The sequence below is a fragment of the Silene latifolia genome, chromosome 11, assembly GCF_048544455.1.
Source record: "Silene latifolia isolate original U9 population chromosome 11, ASM4854445v1, whole genome shotgun sequence".
Taxonomy (NCBI): domain Eukaryota; kingdom Viridiplantae; phylum Streptophyta; class Magnoliopsida; order Caryophyllales; family Caryophyllaceae; genus Silene; species Silene latifolia.
This window is the reverse complement of record NC_133536.1, coordinates 91,051,586-91,063,101: the sequence shown is the minus strand read 5'-3', so window position 1 is coordinate 91,063,101 and position 11,516 is coordinate 91,051,586. Positions and strand designations below refer to the sequence as shown.

Here is an 11,516-nt window from a genome sequence, read left to right as displayed (position 1 = left end):
CGTCGTTGTTCCATATTGAGTTCGGGGAGGTGGGTGTCACCTTGGAGGACTTTGCCATGATATCGGGCCTTCCCTTTGGCAAGAAGCATGTTGAGTTCCCGGAGACGCCGGAGAGAGTGTCTTCCATCGCGGTTACGGGTTTGATCGGCAAGGTTTTGGCTGCGCCGACTGACATCACTCCTTTCCTGATAGTGAACTCCTATATGAGGGACCACTTCAGAGGGATAGTGGCGGGCTTTTTTCCGGCGCCGTTGGCGAGTCCGGATGCTGAGGCTGAGGCTGACGCGCAGGAGGCGCGGTTGTGGTTGTGGTACTTCTTGGGTACCACGTACTTTGGTGACAAGGGTGAGCGCTTGTCGACCAAGGTACTTCCTCTGCTAGCTAACCTAGACGCCTTGGGTCAGTTTGACTGGGTGACGCCGGCTTTGGCGAGTTTTACCCGGTATATGCACGCTGCAGTTCGTCCGGAGGTGATGGGGGATGGGAGTTCTCCCGCTTTGGTTGGTCCCAGCTTCATCTTTGAGGTAAGAGCCTTTTTGTGGTTTTTTTTTTGATTGATTTTTGAGTTTTGGCAATTTTTGAAAAATTGGCTGATTTGTGGTTGCTGTGTTTTGTTATAGGCTTGATTATATGCTTACTTCGTCCCCATGTGCCCGAAGACGACAGGTGACGTGCCTTCGACTTACCCTGCTGTGAGGGGTTGGACGGTGGCTCGGAAGAAGTCGACCAAGTCGACTTACGTGGATTGCAGGCGTCGAGTGACGCCCTCAGGGTTGGTGATGTAAGTCATTGCTTCTTATCTCTTTTGTTTTGTAGAAACGGATAGAGATAGGATGACTAGGTAGCCTAGAAAGCCCCCAGTTATTTGATTAGCTTTGCCTTGAATGTAGTTTGTCGGGTGGCCTTGGGAGCACAACACAGGCGTACCGGCTGCTGTCAGGGAGCTTCTGTGACCTCGCAGTTGCCAGCGCTTGTACCTCGAGACGGCGATCGAGCCGGTTTGGTACCTGGGCGAGCGTTTAGCTCGTCAGTGTTTTAGTGAAACCTTTGTGGTGCCAGTCGATCCGCCTAGGCTATTGTTCCAAGAGTCGACACCCGATGAGGTCGAGGAGTACCTTCACGGCTGTGGAGGTGAGGAGATGATGTTGTGGAAGGCTGACTACGACACCTTCTGCTTGTTGAGGCTCGCCTGGTACCTGATTGAGGTATGTTTTCCTCTGTTCTTTGTTTTCATTGCCTCCTTTGCTCTTTGGTGGCAGTGTTTGTTAACTTCGATGTGAATTCCTGTTGTAGGGTGTTGACGCGCTCATGAGGACTCAGTCCCCAGCTTTCCCGACACAGACCACCTTCCAGGGGCCGGGTGACGAGGAGTTACAGTTGCGTCTGCCAGAGCCTGCGGCTGCTGAGGTGACCGACGCTGGCATGGAGTGAAGGTTGACAGTTCCGAGGGTGAGTTTCTGATTTGAATACTCCTCATTATTTGAATTTTGCCTTGCATTCTTGTTGCGTTGAAGGACTTTTATGATTGTAGGTGTCGACCGCTAGTCATCAGGCTTTGTGGCGGATGGCTAACCGGTGGAGGGCACTTGCTGATACGTGCAATTTATATAGTCTTTTGGCCTATTATTGCACACATTTCTATGTCATTCTCGCTGTTTTGTATTGCAAAATGCCCCAAATAGGCTACTTTGGTTTGTTTTGCCTCATTTGCAGGAACGGACCTGAAAGTAGTGAAATCGTACCTTATTCACTCCTCTTAGCATGCATTTATGGAGATGGAGGATTTAGAGCGGAAGTGATATGCCTCGAGAAGCGTGAAGGGGTCCTTGGAAGCTGACCAAACGAAGATCAAGCTGTTTTCAGTGGTTGGGCACTCGATCGAGACCTCTCGTTTTCGATCGAGTGGTTTCAACGGTTGCTGGTGTTCGATCGAGTCCCTGCTGAACTAGATCGAAGTGTGCTATTTTGGAGGTTCTCGATCGAAGCCCTAACTTGTTCGATCGAGAGGATTGGCTGGAAACTTGCTCGATCGAGAGGAATGAAATGCCTCGATCGAGAGGTTTACTTATTTACACGGGATTTTCTTCCGTGATTATCTTTAGTTTAGTCAATAAAACGTTTCCCTATATAAGGGGAAGACGTCATTAGGTTAAACACACACTTTACATACTTTGCACTCTATTATTCTTTTAATTACTCTCTTAAGCAGAGTATTGCTTTCTCTTTTGCACGTTGCTTTTGCTCTTAATTTACGGATCTTAAGCTTGTAATCCTTCTTTACTCTTACTCTTAATTCAATTCTTCTTTGTTTGCTCTTAATCTTTGTTTCTTAATTTTTGTTTAATTATTGTTATTATTAGTTTATGTTTCATCTTTATTATTCTTATATTATGTTTCTTTCTAGTTTATTCATTGTTATTGTTTGTTTCATTAATAGCATGAGTAGCTAATTCTCTCTATGTTAGGACTAGGGGAGCCATGGTAGTGAGTTGACGATGTTATGCATAGATTAGATGATTGTATTGTGAGAACTATTTTATGACAATATAATTGTAATCGTTTAGTTGAGTGCACGCTTCTAAACCAGTTAAATTGGTTAAATTCAGACCTAGATCGGAAGATTGTAATGAACAGACCTGTTATGAATAGTAGACTACACTAATGAGGATGAAAGTTAAGTTAGTTGTATTCTAGGGCGGATAGCGGACCGAAAGGACCTTTCCCTTACCCTTCTCATATTAGATCGTCTGAGCTATTTAAGACTGAGTTGATTAATTGCCATGGTGAACCGACTTCCTAACATACTTCTCTTTATTTGATTACACCTTTAATTCTCATTAATCTATTTGCTCCTTTATCTTGCCTTAATCTCTGTTAGTTTGTTAGAAATCAATTTAAAACCCCCATTTGCTACCTCACAGACTTAGATTAGTAGATAGATATAGTAGCCTCCCTGTGGAGATCGACCCTACTTCCACTAGCTTATGTTAGTAGTTTTAGGTATTTATTTTTGGTACTAAACGACAGGTATCAAATTTTGGCGCCGTTGCCGGGGAGGCAATTAGCCTATTTATCTATTTATTTTCGTTTGTCTTCATCTCACGGAATTTGTAATTCCTTGAGACAGTTCTTATCTATTTTCTCTAATGTTGTTTATGCCCAGGTCTAACAGGTCAGAATTAGTGCCAGCTGATCCTGAACCAGAGCGGACTTTTCGCTATAGACAAAGATTGCTGAGAAAGAATCAAAAGGAAGCCTTGAGTACTTTTGAACCCGATCTTGAACATTTTTTATTTGCAGAAGACCAGTCTTTTGAAGAAGGCAATTCTATTTCTGCAGCAATTCTGTGAAGATGCCTAATATTGCGAGTCATTCTGAGCCTACAGCTACTTCCATTCCTAAAGGTTTCAACCTTGCAACAGAGGATGGCAGTACATTTGACATTCGGCCGTCTTATATAAACCTGGTCGAGAGGAATATGTACCGTGGGGTAGCTGGAGATGATCCGCGAAAGCACATGGAAGTCTTCACTGATTATTGTTCTACCATTCCCGCTACTAAGGGAGTGACACAGGACAAGATTAAGGAAGTTCTATTTCCTTTTTCACTGACTGATGGAGCCTGAGAGTGGCTCACTGATCTTGATAGAACAGCAGCCGGGATTACTAACTGGGAGACCCTCGCCCTAGCCTTCTTTAAAAGGTACTTTCCTCCACAACGAACTAATCAGCTGAGGGGAAAGATCACGAGTTTCAAGCAAACTTTAGATGAGAACTTATATGAGGCGTGGGGTTGGTTTAAGAAGCTTGTACGGTCCGTTCCTCATCACGGTTTCGATCAGTGGTTTTTATGCAACCAATTTTATAATGGGTTGTATGACGACCACCGTGCTATTTTGGATGCTGCATCAAATGGTCGGTTTCAAAAGAATATCGATGATAACAAGGGGTGGGGAATCATTGAGGAGATGGCTACCCATTGTGCTGAATATGGGAACCCAAGAGGAGGAATTAGAACAGTTTCTTCTGTTGATAGTGTTGTTGTGGCTCAACTGGAAGCCATGAATGCCAGGTTTGACAAGTTGGAGTTGCAGAACGCGGGAGATCAACAAACGGTCCACTTGTTGACTAGACAAGAAACCGTTTCATGTGAGAGGTGCGGTAGTAATGATGGTCACACTGCTGTAGACTATCTAGCTGAGAAGGAGCAGGTTTTTGCCTTTCAACAATATAGGCAAGGGGGCTCCTATTACAACAATCAGAGTGGAGTCCATCCTAACTTGAGATGGACTAGTCAAAATGTTTTAAATCTTACACCTCCACCGCAGCAACACCAAAAAGTTTACGTTCCACCTCATAAAGCTCAACAAGGCTTTCAAAAGCCTCCATCTTTTCCACCGCCGCAACAAGGTGCTTCTTCCAGTGGCGTAAGTGAAATGGCCGAGTTGAAGTCGATGATTCAATCATTGACAATTCAATTGCAAAAAAGTGACCAACAAAAAGATGCATCCATAAAGTCACTTGAGTCTCAAGTAGCTCAACTCGCCACTAATCAAGCTTCGAGGCAGCCGGGTCATTTACCGTCCCAACCTGATAAGAAACATCATGAGACGGTGACTTAATTAATCTGAGGAGTGGTCTTTCCTATGAAGGACCTAAAATGCTGACTGAAGGTAATAAATCAGATCCGGAAAGCGTTGTTCTAGAACATGAACAGTCGTCCCTTGATGAAAGTATGCTGAATCCGAAGAAAGTACTCGATCGACTCATTTCTCGAGGTCAATCGACGACAATTGCTGTGGAAACTACTCGATCGAATGGAACTGATGTTCGATCGAGTACTGCTGAAGAGAGAGATTTCGATCGAATGGGTAATAGTGTTCGATCGAGTGAAGTTTCTGAGAAAATCACTCGATCGAAGGGAAATAGTGGTCGATCGAGCAGAAATGATGCTGATGGCGAGAATTCTTTAGCAAAAAGAAATGAAAGTTTAGAAATTCCTATCACGGTCCCTTTCCCGAGGCGATTGCAGAACAGGAGGCTGAACAACAGTTTGGTAAATTTGCTGATATTTTAAAGAGCCTTCACGTCAACGTTCCTTTCGCCGAATTGCTAACCCAGGTACCCTCTTACATGAAATTTATGAAAGAAATTCTAACTCGTAAGACACATATTAATGTTCATGAGACGGTAGCTTTGACTGAAGTGGGCACTGCCCTAATTCAAAATAAGACACCACCCAAACTGTCTGACCCGGGTAGCTTTTCTATTCCATGCCATATAGGGACCCATTTGATTGACAATGCGTTATGTGATTTGGGAGCTAGTGTGAGTGTCCTACCATTGTCTCTCGCTAAGAGACTTGGTTTGACCAAATTTCACTGTACCAACATGACTGTGCAGATGGCCGACCGTAATTTATCATGGCCCCTAGGTGTCTTAGAGGACATACCGGTAAAGGTCGGGAAATTCTTTATTCCCGTTGACTTTGTAGTCTTAGACATCCCCGAAGACTCTTACACTCCTATCATATTAGGACGACCATTTTTATTTACTGCTCGCGCAGTGATAGATGTAGGGGGATAGTGATGTGACTCATATTTGCGCACATTTAGTCCCCTACTTGAACCTATTTTCCATATTATTATAGCGTCTCATACTCGTCAAATGCTTCCTATTTTGCTTTCCTATTGCTTTGTGTTTGATTTATAGGAAAGGAGACGATTAGGTGGAAAATTCCCGTCTCTTGAGCTTATTTGGAAGGACATTGATGATCTTGGTTGAATGAGTATTGAAGGAAGGACAAGAACTAAAGACCAACATTGCAAGAATAAGAAGGATGCAAAGGGAAGCATTCTGAAGAGGAATCCGAGCGTCCAAGGAGCTAAGACTCTCGTCCAAGGAGCCCGCAATCCGAGCGTCCCGACTCTTCAGCCGCTCGTCCCTCCATGCAACAATCCGAGCATCTTACCTCTTGGACGATTGGACCATGGCGTCTTCAGCAAAGATGCCCATCTCTCCGAAATACTTGCGATTCCCTGCTTAGAACTTAGAATTGTTAATTACTAGTTTAGCCTTAGTTAACCTAATGAGGCACTACTATAAATACCCCATTTTGATGATAATCAAAGAGGGCTTCCACATTAGAAAATCCTCTTAGAATGGATTAGGAGTAGATTAGATTAGATTACTATTTAATCTTTCCAAAAATTTCACATTAATCTCTCCTTAATTATTGTTCAAGTTAATTACTTTTGAGTAATTGAAGATTATTGGGTTATTATTGAAGGATTGACAACCCTTCATCAATCAATCAAGTTCTCTTCTTTTATTCTTTGCTTTATTATTTGGATCATCTCAAGTTTGGTATAATTCCTTTACTCTTTACCCTTTATTGTTTATTTCCTTAAGCTTTTATCATGTTTATACTTGTTGTGATGATTGACATCATTAATGCCATGTTTCCTATCATAAAGAGTGAGTAGTCTCTTAACTAGGATTAGTGGGTAATTAGGGGAAACCAACATGGGGAATAATCATGCTTAATCTAATATGTTTTCATAATAAAATTGCTTGCTTGTTGTGATGTCAACTTATGCACATGTTATGTTTGATGAAATGCTAAGCCTATGAATCCTTGCATTTATAACCATCTCTTATCTATTTAACTTGACTTGTAAGATATAAACCAACTCGAGTCTTGTTAGACCATGCATAGAAGTGATTAGGAGGAAAGTAAGTCGACTTGTAGGTGTTGTACAATCTAATCGATTCGGCTCCGGGACCCAACTCTTCCTAAGAACCGTAAGATATAAACCAACTCGGTTCCTCTACAACATTAATTGCTTGCAACTTTGTAAACTTGTTTGTATGATCAACTCCCATAAATCCCCTATGAACTCATGACATCCTAGTCCTTTTAGTCATTTGTTTACATTTCTTAGTTCATTGTTTGCTTTACTTTGTTACTTTCATTAGTTTAGAATACAACTACAAACCCCATCAATTGTGACACTAGCATAAATTGAGATAGATAGACTTAGAACCCAAAGCACACCGTCCCATGGATCGACTCAACTTAACCACTAACTAGTTGTTTGTTGAGTATTATAAATGTGTTTTGATTGGGTGTACAATGACACGCTCACATCAAAATGGCGTCGTTGCCGGGGAAGGTGCTATGTGATTAAGTTCTTACTTGTTTGTCTATTTTAATTGTGCTTTCACCTTGAGGAACTTGTTCCTCAAGGATTGTTCTTACCGTTTTTGTGTAGTTTCCATGCTTGTAGTTGTTTCCTTGTCTTAGCTATGATGATGGCTCAAGACATGACTCGTGGAGTATGTGGTGGATCTTTTTAGTATGACTATGGGTATGGGGAGTTTGAGAAGCAAGTCAACACAAACCTACCTTACTATTTGTACAATGAGAATCCTAACCACTACCCCAATTTTTCCCACCAAAATCACCACATCCAATATCCACAACAACCACCCACTCACAAGAAAATGAACCCATTCAAAATGTGATTCTCCAAATAAAGGGAGATCAACAAAACTTCTTCAAACAAATGCTTGAGGAGAGCCAAAAGAGGGACAATGTTCTTCAAGGCATTGTTACCCAAGGTGAGGAATTGGAGATTCAAATTGCCCAAATGAAAGAATCCCAAGCAATCACTCCCCACCGTTGCTTGGACATTGATCATGAATGTGAATTTGAAGTAGTAACTTTTAACATGGAAAATGAAAAATGGGAAGAGCCGACCTCCTTGAGCTCTTGTGAGTATGAAAGTGTGGTATTTGATGAAGAAGACATGAGGTTGAGTAAGCCAAATACTCTTAGCCTTTGTGAGTATGAGGGTGTGTCTTTTGATGTGAACTTTAAGATGTTAGAGAAAGAATTGAATGAAGCGCCCATTTATGATTCATATGAAGATAGTAACGATGACAAGACCATAAAAGAGGCCTATGAAGAATACGTGTCTTACAAAGACCTTTGGAATAAGGGAGAAGAATGGACTTGTGATATCACCTTGCTTGAGGAGCCTATCCTTGAGATATTTGAAATATCTTATCATGAAGATGAATGTCCCTGATGCGTGCCTAATGTATAGTCTTTTTAGCCTATTTCAGCACGTATTTCTATGCATTTTCATACTATTTTTATGGTATTTTGCCCCGAATTGGCTACTTTGGTTCGTTATGTCCATTTTGTAGAAATGAACGCGAAAGTAGTGGAATCGTACTCTCTTTCGTCCTTTTTGCATGCATTTAGAGGAGATGGGATTGTTCCAGAGTGAGGTATTGCATTTGGAAGCGTCGTGGCACGCATAACGAGGCATTTGGTGGCGGACTTAAGCTGAAATGAAGTCAAAGTCCTCGATCGAGCAGTTTTACCACTCGATCGAGTGGTTTTCACGTTCCAGATTGGTCGATCGAGTAGTTTACTACTCGATCCTTAAGTTGCAGAAAGACAATTCACTCGATCGAGTAACTATTTGGTCGATCGAGTGGATTTTGCTGAAATGTTGGTCGATCGAGTGGTTTTAATCCACTCGATCGAGTGGTTTTAATCCACTCGATCGAGTGGTTTCGATGGGTAAAGGGCTTAATCAGCCCGTGTGTTAATTATTTCGCTAAACTTTGTTTGCTTTTCTATTTAAACCTATGTTAACTAGGTTAAGAGTATCTTTGATCTATCTTGAATACTATCAAACTCTCTGCTGTAAAACTTGTTACGTTGCTTTATTCCTCTTCACTGTAACTTTATTTCGGGATTGCTTTTACTCGGATTTTGTGTTCTTTACGCCGGAATCACTTGGATTGTAATTCCTTTCTCTTCCCCTATTAATAATTAATCTTTTGTTGTTTTAATTCTTCGTTCGTTGCATTTACTTCTTTGCCCTAATTTACTTTTATGCTTTTTAATTGTTATTTCATAATGTTTATTGCTGGGAATTTAATTGCTGTTAGTTTAATTGGCGATATGAGTAGCTAAACCCCTTTCATGTTGGGATTAGGGGATCTGCGGTAGAATTGTGACGATGTAGTGAATGAATTGGATGAATTAATTACGAGACTCTGTCACTATAGCAATTTAATTGTATTTATTCGACTTAGTTGAGTGCGCGCTTCTATGTCACCCTTTAATCTGGCTAAAATTAATCCTGGATCGAAAGATTGGACTAAATAAGCCTGCTATAAACAGTAGACTACCCTAATGAGGATGAAAGTTAAGTTAGTGGTATTTTAGGATAGAAAGTGGACCGAAAGGACCTTACAACATCCGTCTCACATTAGTTCGTCTGAATCGTTTACAGCTGAGTCACTGGACTACCGTAGTGAACCGAATTCCCGACATGTCCCTCTCTTCTTGATAGTTTAAACCGATTTTCTTGCTCTTATTACTCTTACTTTTATTTCTCTTTCCTCTAAATTTCGTAGTTTAGCAACCAATTCAACAAAACCCCCCATTGTTACTTTAGGACTAGGACTAGACAGCTGATAATTGCATTACCTCCCTGTGGGTTCGATACTCGACTGCCTCTGCTACATTTTAGTTGAGACCGTTAGGTTTTATCTTTGATAGGGTTGCGATAGCCGTGTCAAATTTTGGCGCCGTTGCCGGGGAGGCAATTGTTCAATTCATTAGTTGTTTTTATTTTTAGTCCTTCTCAGTTTAAGGGACACCCGTTCCATAGACTATTCTTATATTCTGTTTGTAGTTTCTTCTTATGCGCAGGTCACAGGGTGGTGAATTATTGCCTTATAATCCAGAGATTGAGAAATCTTTGCGCGAGTTGAGGCGATCAACTAGGGTATTACCGACAGAAGAAGAGCCGAGTACTCTGTCTAGTTACTACGAGAATGCTCTATTTGAGGAGGATCCACCTTCATCTCCAGTTTCCAATTCATCAGCTGAGACAGTCACTTCTCCAGACTTTCTAGAAATGGCTGAAGAAGCAACTATTGCCAGTCACTCTGAGCCGACAGCGGCGAATCTCTATAAGGGATTTGTATTACCAGGGGACGCAAGAAAATTCGAGCCGAAGCCGTCCTATATCAATTTGGTTGAGAGAAACCAATTTGGGGGAGCTGCAACTAAAGATGCAGCTAAGCACATGGAAACCTTTATCGATTATTGCTGTTCCATACCCCCACCAGCTGGCGTGACCCCGGATCGAATAAAAGAAACCATGTTTATTTTCTCACTCCACGATGCTGCAAGGGAGTGGTATAGGGATCTGGACCGGGCTGCTCATGGGATAACAGACTGGAATTCACTGGCTTTAGCATTTTCCAAGAAGTACTTTTCTGCATCGAAGACTATTGCCATTAGAGCTCAGATCACGAGCTTTAAACAGGGGCCTGATGAGAACTTTCATGAAGCATGGGTCCGTTTCAAGAAGCTGGTGCGAACCATTCCGCATCATGGGTTCGAGAAGTGGAGTCTTTGTAATCAGTTCTATAATGGGTTGTACGACGATCAGAGAGCTATTTTGGATGCTGCAGCCAATGGCCGATTTGCTGAGAACATGGGAGAGACTAAGGGGTGGAAGATCATTGATGATTTGGCCACCCATAAGGCTGAGTATGGGAACTCCAGAGGCAATCAAAGAAGAGCTGCTGAATCTTCTTCTGTAGCTGCACTAGAAGCTCTTACTGCGAGATTTGACAAATATGAGTTGGGAGGAGCTTCCAAAGGAGGGATGTATGTACGTACCAGGTAAATGCTGTTTCAAACGGGCCTTTCGTCTGTAGAAGATGTGGAGCTGAGGGACATGCTTCAGAGAATTGTCCTAGTCCTTTTGAGCAATGTGCTGCCTTTCAACATTACAGGCAGACAAATACTTATTATGAGCCGAATGTCCATCCCAATTTGAGGTGGACAAGCCAAAATGTGCTTAATCCCACTCCTCCTCCGAACCAGCAGCAGCCGTATATTCCTCCACACAAAAATCAACAAGGCTTTCAGAAGCCTCCATCTTTCAATCCTCCCAACCATGGTGCATCATCTTCCGGTGGGGTGAGTGAAATAGGTGAGATAAAGTCTATGTTGCAATCCATTACAAAGCAGTTGCAGCTGAGTGATCAACAAAATCAACAGAAGGACGCGTCCATTAAGGCACTTGAAACTCAAGTTGCCCAATTGGCCGCGAATCAATCCTCGAGAAAGCAGGGTCATTTACCGACTCAAAATGAGAAGAATCCACATGAGACGGTAAACCTGATAGAATTGAGAAGCGGTCTTTCTTATGAGGAAGTCTAAAACTGATGATGAACAGTGCTTTGGCGAAAACAACGAGCTGACAACCAAGAAAGTGCTCGATCGACTGATTTCAGGAGGTCGATCGAGCAGAAATGATGAAGAAACGGGTCGATCGAGTGGTTTTTATGCTCGATTGAGTGAAGAGCAAAGTGGAGTTGGTCGATCGAGTGAAAATTGTACTCGATCGACTGACATTGATGAAGGAAATGCTCGATCGAGTGAGCAAATTGGTCGATCGAGTAGTATTGATG

At 42.1% G+C, this 11,516-nt stretch overlaps 1 non-coding gene across 1 annotated transcript; it reads right to left on the bottom strand.

Annotated features, from left to right (window-relative positions):
• Positions 1 to 10,327: 10,327 nt before the first annotated feature.
• LOC141615851 (small nucleolar RNA R71) lies at positions 10,328 to 10,434 on the bottom strand. Its single transcript, XR_012530244.1, has one exon. It is a non-coding gene; the product is annotated as a small nucleolar RNA R71 (small nucleolar RNA).
• Between the last annotated feature and the right edge of the window lie 1,082 nt (positions 10,435 to 11,516).